Source organism: Bombina bombina, chromosome 3, assembly GCF_027579735.1.
Source record: "Bombina bombina isolate aBomBom1 chromosome 3, aBomBom1.pri, whole genome shotgun sequence".
In the NCBI taxonomy this organism is placed as follows: Eukaryota; Metazoa; Chordata; class Amphibia; order Anura; family Bombinatoridae; genus Bombina; species Bombina bombina.
Genome location: NC_069501.1, coordinates 567,033,649 through 567,053,828, shown reverse-complemented (window position 1 = coordinate 567,053,828; position 20,180 = coordinate 567,033,649).

The following is a 20,180-nucleotide window of genomic DNA, read 5'->3' as shown; positions in this document are numbered from 1 at the left end:
AAATCATATAGTGCAGCCTAGAAAGAGGAAGTCTATAAACATATAAAACAAGGAAGAAGATCACGCAAATCAGTGCAGTCCCAAAGTCTAGGAACAAACAGCACCTATAAGATTATAAAGTTATGTATAAGAAGGGGACAAACATGCGCAATCTGTGCAAAAATTCAAAAATACATTTATTTATGAAAACATCAATATATAAATACATAAAAACATATGAGTCGGGGATCCCCATGAATAACAATTTGCAGAGAGGTGGCAAAGAACTAATTAAAGTGATGCACCACTAAAAATAATAAATATGACTGTCCCAAGAGATATTGCTTGGAAAGGATATGCAAAGCAAGGAAGAATAGATGTGTAAGTATTAGTAAGGCTCAGTCAGAAAGTCACATCCTATACGATATCCCAAATGTAATGTTAAGCGTGTTGCACAAGCAAGAGTTGGTCAGCTTAAAGCGTAACAGACACAAGCAAATGTTAAATCTTCAGACACTTGGCGTATCCATGCATAATCACAGTTACTAGCCCTTTGTGTATTATTGTGTAATCTCTCTGAATGGATTGACTGCATCCTTCAGCCACTTGTTATCTCATTACCATCATATTTACGTGATACCAAGCATGTTTTACAACTAACTAAAGAAGTGAGTTGGACATTGGAATCCAAGTGGCTGATTGTGGATGCAGTCTCTCTTTACTCTTGCATACCACATGACAAGGGCCTCAAAGTGGTTTGCTTTTTTCTTGAAAACTTCAGTGAGTATACCGAAGCATTTAATTTATTCATTGTTAAGGTGGTGGGTTTCCTCCTCACACATAATTATTTTATGTTTTAGGGGGTTTACTATCTCCAAAAATGTGGAACGGCGATGGGGGCGAATTTCGCCCCATCGTATGCCAATCAATTCCTCGGCTATTGGGAGTTCTTCCACATTTTTGGGGATAGTAATACCTTCTGTTGCTATGTATCTCTGTACAAGAGGTACATAGATGATTTGCTATTCATCTGGACAGGTTCACAGTCTGAGGCCAGAGACTTTTGTTTGTATTTGAATTCAAACCAGATGGGCTTAGAATTCACATATGAATTTAATGTGGACACTATCAATTATCTTGACCTAACTCTAGTAGGGCTATCCAATAGTACAGTTAAAACTAAGGCCTATAGGAAGCCAATTTCTGGTAATTCGGTATTGTATGGCACTAGCTGCCATCCCAGACATGTCCCCCAGGCTATAGCTAGGGGCGAGTTTATCAGACTCAAACGCAACTGTTCTGATAACAACGATTTCAGGCAACTCGCCGCTGATCTGGAGTTCAGACTGCAACAAAGGAAATATCCTCATAGAGCAGTCTGGAAAGCCAAACAGTCAGTGGACACCAGATCAAGGGAGAGTCTCCTAACAACCAATGCGTCTAATAGTAATACTAGAAACCAATTTAAAGGAGTCACCTTTGTTACTACACACAGCAGCCAATATACTCAGATATGCTCAATTGTTCGTAAACATTTTCAAATCCTTAAAGCAGACGACAAACTGGTAGAGACTGTAGAAAAAGGACTTAGATGTTCCTATAAAAAGGGTCCCACTTTTTGATCCCGCTTATCTCCCACGTTGTTGCCTGCAAAAGATAGTAATGCCAGTTCATGGTTGAAGCATCAGGGTATGTACAAATGTGGCCATGAGAGAACATCTCTCTTCATTTAAGGTGGTTAGGTCTACCACCCCTGTTGTACAACATTTTGGGGTTTTACATGGTGGTAACCTTGCCACCTTTTCGTGGTGTGCTATAGAAAAAGTTGTGAAACCCAAAAGGGGTGGCTCTATTGACCGTATCTTGGAGTTGAGAGAAGCCTTTTGGATTTTCACACTAGGAACCAGGATTCCTAATGGCCTCAACTCCAAATATGACATCATGAATTTCTGGAGATAGTTGTTTTCTAGATTACAAGCCAGTCACCAATTCTCTATAAACTCTCTTTAATTTTTTATTTATTTATGACCCTCTGGTACATATCCATTGGTTTCCTTAATACATAGAATATAATTAGTAGTAGGTGTCTCCCCTAGTATAATTAGGGGGCTCTGTGTTTCCATATTCTAATACACTAGGTAGAGCGGATATTTGGTTTGGGCATTTTTAAATCAATAAGTGAGTCCTTTTCCAGATATTGCATTATGCTATGGTATTAACCTCTTAAGCTTACGAAATTGTAGCTATTTGTTTAATAAGTCCCTGTATATGCTGCATTATGTTGTTATATTATCCGCTTTTATTCATGAGACTGTAGGAAATATTATGACTTGCTTCTGTCGCATAGGCATTTAGTTAAGCTAACTCATCAGATGGTCTAGTATGGGTTAATTTTGGCACTAAAGAGAGTGGGTGTTGTTTTCATGTTTTAATTGTCCAATGGGATAATGTGTGTGATTACTTAAACCGGTGTGACACCAAGCACTGCAGGCTATGACTACGGCTTAATGCCGAAAAGCGTAAGCCACTAGTGCCACACCAGCCTTCTGTGTGCAAGTTGCTGCCATTTCACCTGTTTTAATGATTGTGAAATAAAGTTGTTTTTAGAAGATTGCGCGGATGCCGTTCTTTTGTTATCCGTGTACTAATTTTATACATAAAGATATGCAACAGGGTTTGTAGAATTTTCCCTTATTTCGAGAGCAAATTTGCATGCATAAAAATAATAAAGGATAGAGAAATACTTTTCATAGCATTTGGCGTTTACTATCTATTTTTATTTTATGCTAAGCCTGTTGCATATCTGTATGTATCAAATTATAGGAACGCAAAACATGCAGAGATGTAGCGTTTGTCATTTCCCCCCTTTGCAAGTAAGGGTTAGCCTTGAAAAGGTTTAGCTTTGCAAAACCGTTTGTTATTTCCCCCCTTTGCATGGAAGGGTTAGCCTTGAAATGGTTTAGCTTTGCAAAACCAGTTTGCTGCTTGTAAAGGATTTTGCACAGAAAAATACGGAAAATATCTGCATGAAATGGAGTTCAAATTATTATTTACATACAGGTATGCAAAAGGGTTAGCCTGAAAAAGGGCAATGGAGTGCTTTTAAAGGTATGGTAATTAAAATTAACATTATTTCAAGAGCCAAATTGCCTGCAGAGGATCAGTCAAAGAATATAGGAAATGTACATTCAAAAAAGCTATGTAGCATTGTTAACAAAAAAAAATTAGAAAGATGACGTTAGAAAGCACCCTACTTGCTTTTATAATTAAAAATTCTCAAAGGGTGCAAAATGACATGCTGGGTAACATAGGATTGTAATATACAAAAAAAAGTACAAATGTATGTAGCAGGGTTAGCCAATAAAAGTATTTTGTATTTTCGATCTCTTCTTTTATGCTAACCCTGTTGCATATCTGCATGTTTACAATTAGAAGACCACAATTACATGCAGAGATTTAGCGTTTATTATTTACCCCTTTGCATGTAAGGCTTTGCTTGGGGAAGGTTTAGCTTTGAAAAAGCCGGAGGGTGCTTTGCACAGATAAAAATACCTTACATGCAAAGGTGGAAATAACAAACGGAAAATATCTGCATGAAATTGAGGTTGACTGTTATACATACAGGTATGCAACAGGGTTAGCCTTAAAAAGAGAATAGAGTGTTTTTGTAGGTACGATAAGTAAAATTTCTCGTATTTCAAGTTCCAAATTGCCTGCAGAGTATCAGTGAAAGACTTTATGAAAAATAAATGTTAAAAAGAGAAGTAGCAGGGTTAGCCTATAAAGTAAAAATAAATTGCTAATTATAAAAGCAAGTAGGGTGCTTTCTAAGGTATAAAAAATATAAATTCCATTAAATTATTTAAATACCCATATTGTCTGCAGAGGATAAAGGGAAGACAATATAAAATATACATTTATAAATAGATATGTAGCATGGGTAGCCTATAATTTAAAACTAGGGATGATAATTATAAAATAAGTAATTGTAAGTGCAAAATTACACAGACTTACTATAAAATGGGAACATTATAATTTTTAAAAAAATTAAAAAAAATTTAATAGTGAAAATGTTCAGGCAAGGGAAGCAAAAAGAAAATTTATGCTTACCTGATAAATGTATTTCCTTTTTGACACAATGAGTCCACGGATCATCTTAATTACTAATGGGATATTCACCTCCTGGTCAGCAGGAGGAGGCAAAGAGCACCACAGCAGAGCTGTTAAATATCTCCTCCCTTCCCTTCCACTCCAGTCATTCGACAGAAGTTAGGAAGAGAAAGGAAAAGCCAAGGTGCAGAGGTGTCTGAAGTTTACAATAACCCACAACCAGTCTAAAAGAACAGGGCGGGCCGTGGATTCATCGTGTCAAAAAAGAAATACATTTATCAGGTAAGCATAAATTTTCTTTTCTTTTTTAAGACACGATAAGTCCACGGATCATCACATCTTAATTACTAATGGGATTCAATACCCAAGCTAGAGTACACAGATGATACAGGAGGGACAAGACAGGGAACCTAAACGGAAGGCATCACTGCTTGAAGAACCTTTCTCTCAAAAGTGGCCTCAGTCGAGGCAAAATTGTCAAACTTGTAAAATTTAGAAAAAGTGTGAAGAGAGGACCAAGTTGCAGCCTTGCAAATCTGTTCCACAAAAGCTTAATTTATGAACGCCCATGAGGTAGCAAAAGCCCTCATGGAATGAGCCGTAACTCTCTCTGGAGGCTGCTGTCCAGCAGTCTCATATGTAAAATGTAAGATACTCTTCAGCCAAAAAGAAAGAGAAGTAGCCATAGCTTTCCGTCCCTTGCGTTTTCCTGAGAAAACCACATACAAAGAAGACTGACGACAGTCCTTAGTCGCCTGCAAGTAAAACTGAAATGCACGGACCACGTCCAAATTGAACAAAAGTCTTTCCTTCTGAGAAAAAGAATTAGGACACAAGAAAAGAACAACAATCTCCTGTTTTATGTTCCGATCAGAAACAACCTTAGGAAGAAATCCTAATATAGTACGTAAAATTAACTTATCTGAATGGAAATAAGATAAGGAGACTTATACTGAAATGCCGAGAGCTCTGACACTCTCCGAGCAGAAGAAATATCAATAAGAAATAAAACTTTCCAAGATAACAACTCAATATCTAAAGGAAAGAATAGGCTCAAACGGAGCCCCTTGAAGAATTCTGAAAACTAAATTAAGACTCCATGGAGGAGTAACTGGTATGAACACAGGCCTGATCCTGACCAAGGCCTGACAAAATGATTGAACATCTGGGACAACTACCAGACATTTGTGTAACAAAATAGAGAAAGACAGAGTTTTTACCCGTTAGGGAACTTGACGATAAACCTTCCTCCAAACCCTCTTGGAGAAAAGACAAAATTCTAGGAATCCTATCTACTCCATGAGTAGCCCATAGATTCACACCAATAGAAATATTTACGCCATATCTTATGATAAATTTGACTAGTAACAGGCTTTCGAGCATGAATCATGGTCACAATGACCGAGTCAGAAAAACCGTGCTTGGATAATAAGTGTTCAATCTCTAAGCAGTCAGTTTCAGAAAAAACAGATTTGGGTGAAGGAGGGGCCCTTGAATTAGAAGGTCCTTCCTCAACGGAAGTCTCCAAGGTGGCAGAGATGACATGTCCACCAGATCTGCATACCAAATCCTACAAGGCGAAGTTGGTGCTATGAGGATCACCAAAGCCCTCTCCTGCTTGATTCGAGCAATGGCCCGAGGAAGAAAAAACAAACGGAGGAAAAAGCTGGAAAACACTTCCGGATGGAGTTCCCACTCCCCTGGATGAAAGGACTGCCTGCTCAGGAAATCCACCTCCCAAATGTTCCACCCTTGGGATGTAGCTCGCCAACAGGCAGCAAGAATGGTCCTCCGTCCACTGAATTATTTTGAATACCACTGTCATCGCTAAGGAACTCCTCGTTCCTCCCTGATGATTGATGTAAGCCACTGACGACATTTTGATTGACTGGAACCTGATAAACTGGACCGAGACTAAACGAGGCCAGGCCAGAAGAACATTTTAGATCGCTCTCAGCTACAGAATGTTTAAAAGAAGAACAGACTCTGGCTGAGTCCAAACCCCCTGAGCCCTTAGGGAGCCCCAGACTGCTCCCCACCCTAGAAGGCTGGTGTCTGTTGTCACTATCACCCAAGATGGTCTGCGAAAGCAGGTTCCCTGGGAGAGATGATCCAGAGACAACCACCATTGAAGAGAATCCCTTGTCTCCTGCTCCAGTAGTATTCGAGGAGACAAATCTGTATAATCTCTGATCCATTGCCTGAGCATGCTTAACTGCATAGGTCTGAGATGGAACCAAGCAAACGGGATGATGTCCATTGCTGCCACCATCAGCCCGATTACCTCCATGCACTGAGCCACTGAAGGCTGAGGAGTGGACTGAATGACTAGACAAGTATCGAGAATCTCTGATTTCCTGACATTCTGTCAGAAAAATCTTCATTGATATGGAATCTATTAAGGTTCCCAAGAAAGTTACCCTTGTGCTTGGGATTAAGGAACTCTTTTCCAAATTTACCTTCCACCCATGAGACCACAGGAAGGATAACACCATGTCCGAGTGAAATCTTGCTAGCTGTAAGGATGGCACCTGGACTAGAATGTTGTTCAGATAGGACGCCACTGTAATGCCCCGTAACCAAATCACCGCCAACAGTGCTCCCAGAGCACTGTGAAAACTCTGAGAGCTGTGGCAAGACCGAAAGGAAGAGCCACGAACTTGAAGCGTTTGTCCAGAAAGGCAAACCTTAGAACTTGTGAATGGCACATGAAGGTACGCGTCCTTTAAATCCACTGTTGTCCTAAATTGACCCTCTTGGATCAAGGGAAGAATGGACTCTTGAGATCCAAAAAGTGGCCTGAAGGTTCCCTGAAATTTTTTAATAAAAATTGACACATAAAAAAAGTTACTGTCTCTTTAATTTTTAAAAAGTAATTTTTGTGTGTTCTTGTTCCATCCTAAGTCACAAAGGATGAAATAAACAGTAAACAGCTGAAATTCTGTTAATTAAAAACGTTACTGTGTCTTTAAATTTTAAACTGTAACTTTTTCTTTTTGCACACAGGAATGAGGTAGACTAGCATTTCAATAATGAAGCACCTACTTACACTTCAAATATTTTGCTGAGATGCCCATTTAAATGCAGTAAGATTCATTTATCTCAGTTTGATGACAGAAAAAAGGAAATTTATGCTTACCTAATAAATGTATTTCTTTTTCGATACGACGAGTCCACGGATTTCATCCTTACTTATGGGATTACGCCTCCTGGTCAACAGGAGGAGGCAAAGTGCTCCCCAGCAGAGCTGTATAAATAGCTCCTCCCTTCCCTCCCAACCCAGTCATTCGACCGAAGTTAGGAAGAGAAAGGAAAAGCCAAGGTGCAGAGGTGACTAAAGTTTAACAAAAATAATAACCTGTCGCAAAACAACAGGGCGGGCCGTGGTCATATCGAAAAAGAAATAAATTTTTCAGGTAAGCATAAATTTCCTTTTCTTTTTCAAGATACGACGAGTCCAGGGATTTCATCCTTACTTATGGGATACAATACCAAAGCTATAGTACACTGATGAAACGGGAGGGATAAGACAGGGAACCTAAACGGAAGGCACCACTGCTTGAAGAACTTTCCTCCCAAAAACAGCCTCAGAAGAGGCAAAAGTATCGAATTTGTAATATTTGGAAAATGTGTGAAGAGAAGACCAAGTAGCTGCCTTGCAAATCTGTTCAACAGAAGCATAATTTTTGAATGCCCATGAGGAAGCCACGGCTCTGGTGGAATGAGCCGTAATTCGTTCAGGAGGCTGCTGTCCAGCAGTTTCATATGCAAAGCGGATGATACTCTTCAGCCAAAAGGAAAGAGAGGTAGTCGTAGCTTTCTGACCCCTACGTTTCCCAGAAAAAAACAACAAACAATGAAGATGATTAGCGAAAATCCTTAGTCTCCTGTAAATAGAACTTCAAAGCCCGGACCACATCCAGATTATGTAACAAACGTTCCTTCTTAGAAACAACCTTAGGAAGAAAACCAGGTCTGGTTCGTAACACCACCTTATCCGAATGGAAAATCAGATAAGGAGAATCACATTGCAACGCCAAAAGCTCAGATACTCTTCGAGCAGAAGAAATAGCAACCAAAAATAAAACTTTACAAGATAATAACTTAATATCTAGAGAATGCATAGGTTCAAACGGAACCCCTTGAAGAACTTTAAGAACCAAATTCAAACTCCAAGGAGGAGCAATAGGTCGAAATACAGGCCTGATTCTAGTCAGAGACTGACAAAAAGATTGTACGTCTGGGACATCAGCCAGACGCTTGTGTAACAATACAGATAAGGCAGAAATCTGACCTTTCAAAGAACTTGCAGACAACCCCTTCTCCAATCCTTCTTGGAGAAAGGACAAAATCCTAGGAATCCTAACTCTACTCCATGAGTAGCCCTTGGATTCACACCAATAAAGATATTTACGCCAGATCTTATGGTAAATTTTTCTAGTAATAGGCTTACGCGTCTGGATCAAAGTATCAATAACTGAATCAGAAAACCCATGCTTAGATAAAATCAAGCGTTCAATCTCCAAGCAGTCAGCTGTAGAGAAACCAGATTCGGATGAAGGAAGGGTCCCTGAATGAGAAGGTCCTTCCTCAATGGAAGCTTCCACGGAGGCTGAGAGGACATGGCCACCAGATCGGCATACCAAGTCCTGCGAGGCCACGCAAGAGCGAGAAGAATCACTGATGCCCTCTCCTGTTTGACACGCACAATCACCCAGGGAACAAGAGCAAATGGGGGGAACACATAAGCTAGATTGAAGGACCAAGGAACTGCCAATGCATCTATCAGTTCGGCCTAGGGATCCCTGGACCTGGACCCGTATCTCGGAAAGCTTGGCATTCTGACGAGATGCCATGAGATCCAACTCCGGCCTGCCCCATCTGAGTACCAGGCTGGAAAATACCTCCGGATGGAGTTCTCAGAAAGTCCGCTTCCCATTTTTCCACCCCTGGGATGTAGATCGCTGACAGATGGCAAGAGTGTAACTCCGCCCACTGTATAATCCTGGATACCTCTGTCATCGCTAAGGAACTCCTTGTTCCTCCCTGATGATTGATGTATGCTACCGCCATGATATTGTCCGACTGGAACCTGATGAATTGGGCCGAAGCCAACTGAGGCCACGCCTGAAGCGCATTGAAGATGGCTCTCAATTCCAGAATGTTGATTGGAAGGAGAGACTCTGCCTAAGTTCAAACACCTTGAGCTCTCAGGGAATCCGAGACTGCTCCCCATCCTAGTAGGCTGGCGTCCGTTGTCACTATCACCCAAGAGGGTCTGTGGAAGCATGTCCCCTGGGATAGATGATCCAGTGACAACCACCATAGAAGAGAGTTAATTGAGGAGACAAATCAGTATAGTCCCCATTCCACTGTCTGAGCATGCTCAGCTGCAGAGGTCAGAGATGAAATCGAGCATACGGAATGATGTCCATAGCTGCCACCATCAATCCGACTACTTCCATGCACTGAGCCACTGACGGCCGAGGGTTGCACTAAAGGGTCTGACATGTAGCCATGAGCTTTACCCTCCTTACGTCTGTCAGAAAGATCTTCATGGAAAGAGAATTGATTAGAGTTCCTAAGAATGGTACCCTTGTCTGTGGAATTAACAAACTCTTTCCCAGATTTACCTTCCACCCGTGGGTTCTCAACAAGGAAAGGACAATATCGGTATGAGACTTTGCCAGTTGGTAAGAGGATGCCTGGATTAAAATATCATCCAGATACAGCGCCACCACAACGCTCCGTGGTCTTAGAACTGCCAAAAGAGACCCCAGAACCTTTGTGAAAATTCTGGGAGCCATGGCCAGACCGAAGGGAAGGGCCACGAACTGGAAATGTTTGTCCAGAAAGGCGAATCTCAGGAATTTGTGATGATCTTTGTGGAAGGGAATATGAAGATATGCATCTTTTAGATCCACGGTAGTCATAAATTGACCCTCCTTGATCAATGGGAGAATGGTACGAATAGTTTCCATCTTGAAAGACGGGACTCTGAGAAACTTGTTTAGAGTCTTGAGATCTAAGATAGGTCTGAAAGTTCCCTCCTTTTTGTGAACTACAAACAGATTTGAATAAAATCCCTGTCCCTGTTCCTGAGTTGGAACAGGACAGATTACCCCCATGAAAGAGAGGTCTTCTACACAGTGTAAGAACGCCTCTCTCTTTATCTGGTCTACAGACAATTGAGAAAGAAGGAATCTTCCTCTGGGGGAAGTATTCCTGAACTCCAGTTTGTATCCCTGAGACACTATTTCTATTGCCCAGGGATCTTGAACGTCTCTTATCCAATCTGGACAAAGAATGATAGTCTGCCACTTACTAGATCCGGTCCCGTATCGGGGGTCATCCCTTCATGCTGACTTGGGTGCAGCAACAGTTTTTTGGACTATTTGTCCTTGTTTCAAGCCTGGTTGGGTCTCCACGTGGACTTGGGTTGAGAATAGCCCCCATCCTGCTTAGTGGAAGAGGAAGAGGGGATACCCTTGAAATTCCGAAAGGAACGAAAATTACTCTGTCTACCCCTCTGTTTTGGTTTCTTATCCTGAGGGAGGAGGTGACCCTTGCCTCCCGTGATGTCAGAAATAATTTCTTTCAAGTCAGGACCAAACAAGGTCTTTCCCTTATAAGGGATAGCCAAAAGTTTAGTTTTGGATGACACATCCGCAGACCAGGATTTCAGCCACAAGGCTCTACACGCTAAGATTGAAAATCCTGAGCTCTTAGCCGCCAATTTGGTAATTTGCAAAGAAGTGTCTGTCACAAAGGAATTGGCCAACTTAAGGGCTTTAATTCTATCCTGTATCTCTTCCAAAGGAGTCTCAGTTTAAAGAGATTCCTCCAGGGCATCAAACCAATAAGCAGCCGCCGTGGTAACCGTGACGATGCAGGCCGCCGGTTGCAAAAGCAACCCTTGATGAACATAAAGTTTTTTAAGGAGACCCTCTAATTTCTTATCCATAGGGTCCTTAAAGGCACAGCTATCCTCAATAGAAATAGTAGTTTGTTTAGCCAAGGTGGAAATAGCACCTTCCACCTTAGGTACCGTCTGCCAAGAATCCCTGATAGCATCCGCTATAGGATACATCTTCCTGAAAACGGGAGGAGAGAATGGTATACCTGGTCTCTCCCATTCCTTAGCAACAATTTCCGAAGTTCTTTTGGGAACTGGAAAAACATCTGAATAAGAAGGAACTTCTAGATATCTGTCCAACTTACTCAATTTTTCTGGAGGAACCACGATTGAATTGCAGTCGTCCAGAGTCCCCAAAACCTCCTTCAACAACAGGCGGAGATGTTCCAGCCTAAACCGGAAAGACACTACTTCTGAATCCGTCGGTAGCAGGGCGCTATCCGATTCAGAAAGTTCACCTTCAGATAAGGGCTCCAATTCCAAACCCTGAGATGGCATATTTGATATCGCCATTAAAGCATCCGAAGTCGTATTAACCACAAGGTCGTAATTCCTTCTGCGTTTGCCTTGCAGGACGGGAAAGGCAGAAAACCATTCCGTAAGTGTAGAAGACATAACTGCTGCTATGTCCTTTAGAGTAATTGCAGTCAAAACTGCGGAGGAACTGGAATGCGCCTGGGCAGGCGTTAGGGACTGTGATGTTTGGGGAGAAAGATGCGGCATACTCTGATTCTCATCGGTAGAACCCTAAGAAGCATCCTCTTTTGTTAAATCCTTATAAAAAAACATTTGTTCTCTGAACTGTAAAGCTCTCTCAGTACACAAGGGACAAAAAGTAACAGGAGGTTCCACATTTGCATTCAAACATAATGAACATGTAACATTCATAATATCATCCATGTTAGCAATTAAACAAAACAGACTTGGTCTTGGATTGCAACTAATACGTTAATCAAGGACCTCTGAATAAAGCGTGCAGCTGTGCCTTTAAAAATTAATTCCCAAAGTTACAGCACTCACACACTAGCCAAATTAAAACGGAGACATAAGAGGAATATAAAATGTAAAAGCAAGGATTATCCCTTTTAAACACAGGTCCGTTAAACTAAGCTACCTCTGCCGCCTCAACAGCTCTGCTGAGGCACCTACCTGCCCCCTCAATATCCTCTCCGTTCCAATATACTCTGCCTAAGACCACTTGCTCTTTAACATAAAACCATGCGGTCCCGGCAGTCAGTGAGGCTCCGATCTCTCTCTCACCCACGCTGCGTATGTCAGACTATAGCCGCGCAGCTTCCAGAGCGCGGGAGAATAACTCCACCCTTCATGGGCGTCAACCAACTCCGAGCGTCTGTCCCTCAAAGAAACCGAGAGCCGTATGTCGCTGCAAGAGCAGCTGTAATACCATGCGGTCTGGCCCCAATAAAGTGCTTTCTTACCCTTCAGTAAACACACACACCGGATCTACCCCATATACAGTGGAGACATGCTCCGTGATTAGGATCAGCCATGTTAGCCCCAGCGTCAGCCCAAAGTCCATCTGCGCTCCCACATAGAAGTATAAATGTGTCCTGAGCGTCCCTGTCTAATCCTCCCCCACCGCATCCTCCTTAATACCTGTAGAGGGGCCCTGAAGTAAAATTAGGGAGTCATAGAAATAAAGGCTGTTAGTGCTGTCCCAGAAAATAAGAGCTGCACATACCTTGGTGCTGAGCAATAGCATGAACAGTCTTACAGCTATGAAGAAGTCTTCTTTACCTTCTTGCCATTCTGTGGAGACATACAGGGCCTTAGTTAGAAATTGCTAAGACCATATTAAGAAGGGCAGTACACAGTATGGGAGGCGCAGTGAGAAATTAATCCCACCAGTTCCCAATGCCTTAAAGCCATCTGTAGCTCTGCTAACAAGAGGCTGACCAGGTCCTGGCTACACCCTGAAATAAAATAGTACTCACTGGCATCATTTAAAAATAAAAAACTCTTGATTGAAGAAACGAAACTAACACCTCACTTTACCTCTTCCTATTACTAACACAGGCAAAGAGAATGACTGGGTTGGGAGGGAAGGGAGGAGCTATTTATACAGCTCTGCTGTGGTGCTTTTTGCCTCCTCCTGTTGACCAGGAGGTGTAATCCCATAGGTAAGGATGAAATCCGTGGACTCATCGTATCTTGAAAAAGAAATACATATTAAACTGTTTATTTCCTTGTATAAACGATACGTTAAAAAACATAAGCAAGCCTGAAACGCTGTACTTTTCACAGCGCTGGCTGGACCCGCATTGAGAGGGAAAAAAACTAATGACTGTGTTAGATGCTCTGCCTTCCGATATTTGTAATTGAGGTGGAGAGCGCAATCTAACACAGCCTCAACGTAGTTCCACACCTCGTGGGCATGATTACACTCCATTTCCCGGGACTTTCATTATGTCTGTGCCTTGAAATAGGGGAAAGTGCAGCCCAAAAACGTTGTCAAAGGTAGCTCCGCCCATCGTGGGCGTATCACTAAACAATCTCCCGGTCACCATTAATACGTATAGAGAGGCTACTGGGAGCTAACTGAACCACACAATTATGTATACTAGAAATTGGGGACGATCGTGCTACCGCAAGTTAGGTAGCATTATAGCCCAATTGAGAGACTCAAACAATCATCTCCTGAGTCTTATTACTTTGTCCCAAGTGATTGAGGACCCCAGAATACAAACCACAATTCGTGCTAAAAATTTGCTGTCACAGGATCACCTCCCTTTATAGGAATGAGGAATTATATCCCAATAAAGTGCTCCACTTCCTCTGAGATCTCCCAGAGCCAGAATAAAAAGTTAGCACTTACCTTTAAAATCTGCCCGACAGCAGGGCAGCTCAGCAGGTTTATGAGGTCCTTTCCCTCACATAGCCCTGTGGAGAAAGGATAGAGCCTGAGTAATCTTACTTAAGTCATCAGAGTTAGGGCAGCATCAATGCATGGGAGGCGCAGTGAGAATTATGTCCCACAAGTTCTCATTGCTTTAAAGCCACCAAAAGCTCTACTGTATAGACTACGGCTACACCCTAGAACAAAGCAGCACTCTTTGGCACTACTTTAAAAATAATAAACTATTGATTGAAGAATCTTTAACTAACACCTCACTTTACCTCTTCCTATAACTAACGTAGGCAAAGAGAATGACTGGGGTGGGAGGGAAGGGAGGGGCTATTTAACAGCTCTGCTGTGGTGCTCTTTGCCTCCTCCTGCTGACCAGGAGGTGTATATCCCATTAGTAATTAAGATGATCCATGGACTCATGATGTCTTAAAAAAGAAATAAATATTTATGCTGCAATTATGTGGGTGCACCAAAATATATTAGAAAGAGAAGCACTATAATGTGGCACCAATCCAACTGACATGAAAGGGAACAGCTCCTGCTCTAAATGCTGTTTAGCAGAGCAGCTCCCTTTCATGCTGTGCCTGCTTGTAATTTATAAAGACAATGGTGCATGCCTGAGGGGGGGGGGGGGGTCACATGCACACTCACATGCACACACTGGGGGGGAGGTGGAATGCAAATAGGCTAATCTTGGATTGGAAGATAAAATTTGTCACTCACAGTGAGCCCATCCTCCTCTAGGCGTGGGAGGTGGTCAAGCCTCAGAACAATTGGTAAAACAGACAGGAGAAAAGTAAGTTTTATAATAATTTTACTATCTAAGTTTTTCTTTTGAATGCCCATATACATTATAAACTTAATCCTCTATGTGGCTGTATATTTATTTTGGTTTTGTGCTGTGTTGACTGGTCCTTTAAAGTCCTCTCAATACATGAGGGACAGAAGGGATTGGTGGTTCCACATTGGCACCAAGACGTAAAGAACAAGTTACAGCTTGCAAAGACTCTTGTTCCATCTTAACTCACAATTGGTCACAATTTGTTTTTTATTTTTTAAGCAATTTTAGAGTTTAAACAAAAAATGGTACTGTTTCTTTAAATGTTAAACGGTAACCTTTTTTATTTTTAATTTTTAATAGAGTATGTAACAACAAGAAAAAAGGAAATTTATGCTTACCTGATAAATTAGTTTCTTTTTAGACACGATGAGTCCACGGATTTCATCCTTACTTGTGGGATATTCACCTCCTGGTTAGCAGGAGGAGGCAAAGAGCACCACAGCAGAGCTGCTATATATAGCTCCTCCCTTCCCTCCCACTCGTCATTCGACCGAAGTTTAGGAAGAGAAAGGAAAAGCCAAGGTGCAGAGGTGCCTGAAGTATACAAAAATTAATAACCTATCTCAGAGAACAAGGCGGGCAGTGGACTCATCGTGTCTAAAAAGAAACAAATTTATCAGGTAAGCATAAATTTCCTTATCTTTTTAAAGACACGATGAGTCCACGGATTTCATCCTTACTTGTGGGATACAATACCAAAGCTAGAGTACACGGATGATAAGGGAGGGACAAGACAGGGAACTTAAACGGAAGACACCACTGCTTGAAGAAGCTTTCTCCCAAAACAGCCTCAGCTGAGGCCAAAATGTTACATTTGTAAAACATTGAAAAAGTGTGAAGAGAGGAACAAGTTGCAGCCTTGTAAATCTGTTCCACATAGGCTTCATTTGTGTATGCCCATGAGGAAGCAACAGTCCTCGTGAAAGGAGCCATAACTCTCTCAGGAGGCTGCTATCCAGCAGTCTCATATGCAAAACGTATGATGCTCTTCAGACAAAAAGAAAGAGAAGTAGCCATAGCTTCCTGTCCCTTGCGTTTTCCTGAGAAAACCACAAACAAAGAAGACTGACGAAAAGTCCTCAGTCGCCTGCAGGAAATTTTTTTAAAGTACAGACCACTTTCAAATTGTGCAAAAGTCTTTCCTTCTTAGAAGAAGGATTAGGACACAAGGAAAGAACAACAATCTCCTGATTAATGTTCCGGACAAAAATAACCCTAGGAAGAATTCCTAAGTTAGTACGTAAAACTACCTTATCTGAATGGAAATAAGATAAGGAAACTCATACTGAAATGCTGAGAGCTCTGACACTCTTTGATCAGAAGAAATATCAACAAGAAATAAAACTTTCCAAGATAACAACTCAATATCTAAAGGAAAGAATAGACTCAAACAGAGCCCCTTGAAGAACTCTGAAAACTAAATTCAGACTCCATGGAGGAGTAACTGTTAAGAAACACAGGCCCGATCCTGACCAAGGCCTGACAAAATGATTGTACATCTGGGAAATCTACCAGATGTTTGAGTAACAAAATAGAGAAAGACAGAGTTTTTACCCGTTAGGGAACTTGACGATAAGCCTTTCAAAAAATACAAAATTCTATGAATCTCATCTACTCTATAAGTAGTCCATGGATTCACACCAATAGAGATATTTATGCCATATCTTATGATAAATTGGACTAGTAACAGACTTTCGAGCTTGAATCATGGTCACAATGACCTAGTCAGAGAACCCTGCTTGGATAATAAGTGTTCAATCTCCAAACAGTCAGTTCCAGATAAACCAGATTTGTGTGGAGCCCTTGATTATAAAGGTACTTCCTCCACAGAAGTCTTCAAGGTGGCAGAGATAACATGTCCACCAGATCTGCATACCAAATCCTACAACATGAAGTTGGTGCTATGAGATTCACCGAAGCCCTCTCCTGCTTGATTCGAACATTGGCCCAAGTAAGAAAAGCAAACGGAGGAATCAAACTGGAGAAGACTCCCGGATGGAGTTCCCACTCCCCTGGATGAAAGGACTGCCTGCGCAGGAAGTCCGCCCAAATGTTCCACCCCTGGGATGTAGCTCGCCAACAGGTAGCAAGAATGGGCCTCTGCCCACTGAATTATTATGGACACCTCTGTCATCGCTAAGGAACTCCTCGTTCCTCCCTGATGATAGATTTGATCAACTGGAACCTGAAAAACTGGACCGAGGCTAACTGAGGCCATGCCAGAAGAACATGGGAGATCGCTCTCAGCTCCAGAGTGTTTGTAGGAAGAAAAGACTCTGGCTAAAGCCATTACCCCTGAGCCTTTAGGAAGCCCCAGACTGCTCCCCACACTAGAAGGCTAGCGTCTGTTGTCACAAACACCAAAGATGGTCTGCGAAAGCAGATACCCTGGGAGAGATGATCCAGAGACAACCACCACAGAAGAGAACCCTCTCCTGCTCCAGTAGTATTTGAGGAGACAAATCTGTATAATCTCCAATCCATTGCCTGAGCAAACTTAACTGCAGAGATCTGAGATGGAACCGAGCAAACGGGATGATGTCCATCGCCATCAGCCCGATTACCTCCATGCAATGAGTCACTGAAGGCTGAGGAGTGGACTAAATAAGTATCTATAAGCTCTGATTTCCTGACATTCCGTCAAAAAAATCGTCATTGATATGGAATCTATTATGGTTCCCAAGAAAGTTACCCTTGTCATTGAACTAAGGAAACTGTTTCCCAAATTTACCTTCCTCCCGTAAGACCACGGGAAGGATAACACCACGGATAAGTCCATGTGAAATCTTATTAGCTGTAAGGATGGCGCCTGGACTAGATGTCGTCCAGATAGGACGCCACTGCAATGCTCCATAGCCGAAGCACCGCCGACAGCACTCGTAAAGACTCAGAGCTGTGGCAAAACCGAAAAGGGCCACGAACTGGAAGCGTTTGTCCAACTAGAGAATGGCACCTGCAGGTACACGTCCTTTAAGTCCACTGTTGTCATAAATTGACCCTCCTGGATCAAGGGAAGAATGGAACGAATAGTTGCCATCTTGAAGGACGGTACACTAAGAAAATCTGTTTAGACTCTTGAGATCTAAAAAGTGGACTGAAGGTTCCCTCTCTCTTTTGGGAACCACAAACCGATTGGTATAAAAAAACCCAGACCCAGTACCTGTATTGGAACTGGAACAACCATTCCCAGGTCTGAGGTGTCTCTTACACAGTGCAAGAACGCCTCTCCTCTTGTCTGATCTGCAGATAATCTTGAAAGCAGAAACCTGCCTCTGGGAGGAACAACTCTTGAACTCTAATTTGATTCCCTGGGACATTATTTTCTATTGCCCAGGGATTCTGAACATCTTGATCCCAAGCCTGAGCGAAGACTGAAAGTCTGCCCCCTACAAAATCCGATCCCGGATCGGGCGCATGTCCGTCATGCTGTCTTTGATTCAACAGCAGGCTATTTGTATCTTTTTTTCTATTTTTTTTTAAAGGAGAATATGTCCGTCTTCCCCTTGTAAGGAATCGCTAAAAGCTTAGACTTAGAGCATACATTCGTAGAACAAGGTTTTAACCATAAGACTCTGTGAGCTGAAACAGAGAAACCTAAAATCTATGCTTCCAGTTTGATAACTTGAAGGAAAGAATTTGAAACAAAGGAATTAGTCAATTTGAAAGCTGATATCCTATTATCCTGGATTCTATCCAGGGGAGTTTCTGACTTAGTAGCATCAAACAACGCATCAAACCAATATGCCGTCGCACTAGTGATGGTAGCAAAGTACACAGCTGGTTGCCTTGGAAAACCTGGTGTACATCCCTTTTCTAATTATTTGTCCATAGGACCTTTGAAAAACCCAACTCTCCTTTATAGTAGCTCTCATAGCTAAGCTGGAAACTAATCCATCCTGAGGAGGCTATGGGAAACATCATATTAAATATAAGGAATGCGGTTTCTTCCATTCCTTATAACTTACTGGACGCACTAGAATAGATTACACCATTCGTAATAGCCACTACTGAATCAATCACCCTAAATGATTGAAAATAATTCCTCTAGAAATGTTGTCTACCACGTGGTAATCACATGTAATGCAGAGCAACTCCAGGTGGAGTGTGAGAGGAAGCACAGGGCACTGCATGTGAGCTTCCACAGACTCCCAAACAGAAAACGCCTTTGTTGGAGTAAGGTTAGAAAAAAGTAAAAAAAAAAAAAAATTATTAAAAATTGACACATAAAAACCGTTACTGTCTCTTTAAACTGAAAAGTAACTTCTTATTTCAGTGTGCAGAAGCAAGCTAAATTAGCATGCCAATATAGTTGTTTATAGACATCGCCATGACATTAAAGAAACAATATCTTGTGTAGCAATTCCAGATGGAAATTGCAAGGAACCGCAGGTCACTGCATATGACTGTCTCTTTAAAATTTAAAAGTAATTTCTTATTTCTGTGTGCAAAAGCAAATAAATTAGAATATCAACCTTGCTGTTCATAAACACTGCCATGACATTAAAGAAGCAATGTCTTGTGCAGCAATTCCAAATGGAAATGGCAAGGAACCGCAGGGCACTGCATGTGACTGTCTCTTTAAAATTTGAAAGTGATTTCTTAGTTCTGAGTGCAGAAGCAAGTAAATTAGAATATCAACATTGCTATTCATAAACTCAGTAGCAAGTGACACTGGCTCTTTAACACATCTTTATTTCCCTAGGTCTAACATTGAAGATGTGTGAGGGAGTTAGAGAACCCTATCAATCTCTCAGCTTGTTCTAAAGGATGGTACTGAGGCGTCAGAAAGCCTGTCTATACCACAAGAACTGAGCACATAATAGCACCAACTTATGCGCAATCTGTTAGACAGAAATTCCTTTGTGTCTTCCGATAACCGCAAGTGACAGAAAGGAAGAGATTAGTATACGCCGCCATTCTCCACTCCTTTACTCATAACTGACAGGGAGGAAGGAAAACATTGGCGCCGTTTTTTTATATCAACTCCGCCCCTCGTGGGCATCACACCAAGTAAACACCCGGTCACCATTTCTCAGTACAGGCGCCGAAAGCAAAGTCTAGATCTCACTGCGCTCTGACACACCGCATTTTCTGAAGCGGAGTGAAAATGGCGCGTAAATAATCCCCATCATAGGCGTGGCTAATAAAAAAATCTCTCAGTCGGCACCAAAGTTACCAACCCGCCGGGAAAAATAACAATAATATAAATCCCAGGGCCTGCTGCTACACTGACTCCTCGCCCAAATATCCCCTATGTCTGAGGGGAGACTAAGCGATGCACAAGTAAATAAAGAGTCTCCTTTATCTCTGAGACTCCATTTCCATTAAGCCCCAGCACTGTCTACAACACTGCCCGAATGTTCCCTATCCTAAAGAGAAACTATGTGAAAACATGAGGCTCGTATATAAGAAAATAAAGAGTCTCATTTATGTTTGAGACACCTGAAGCCCCAGTGCCTGCTGCA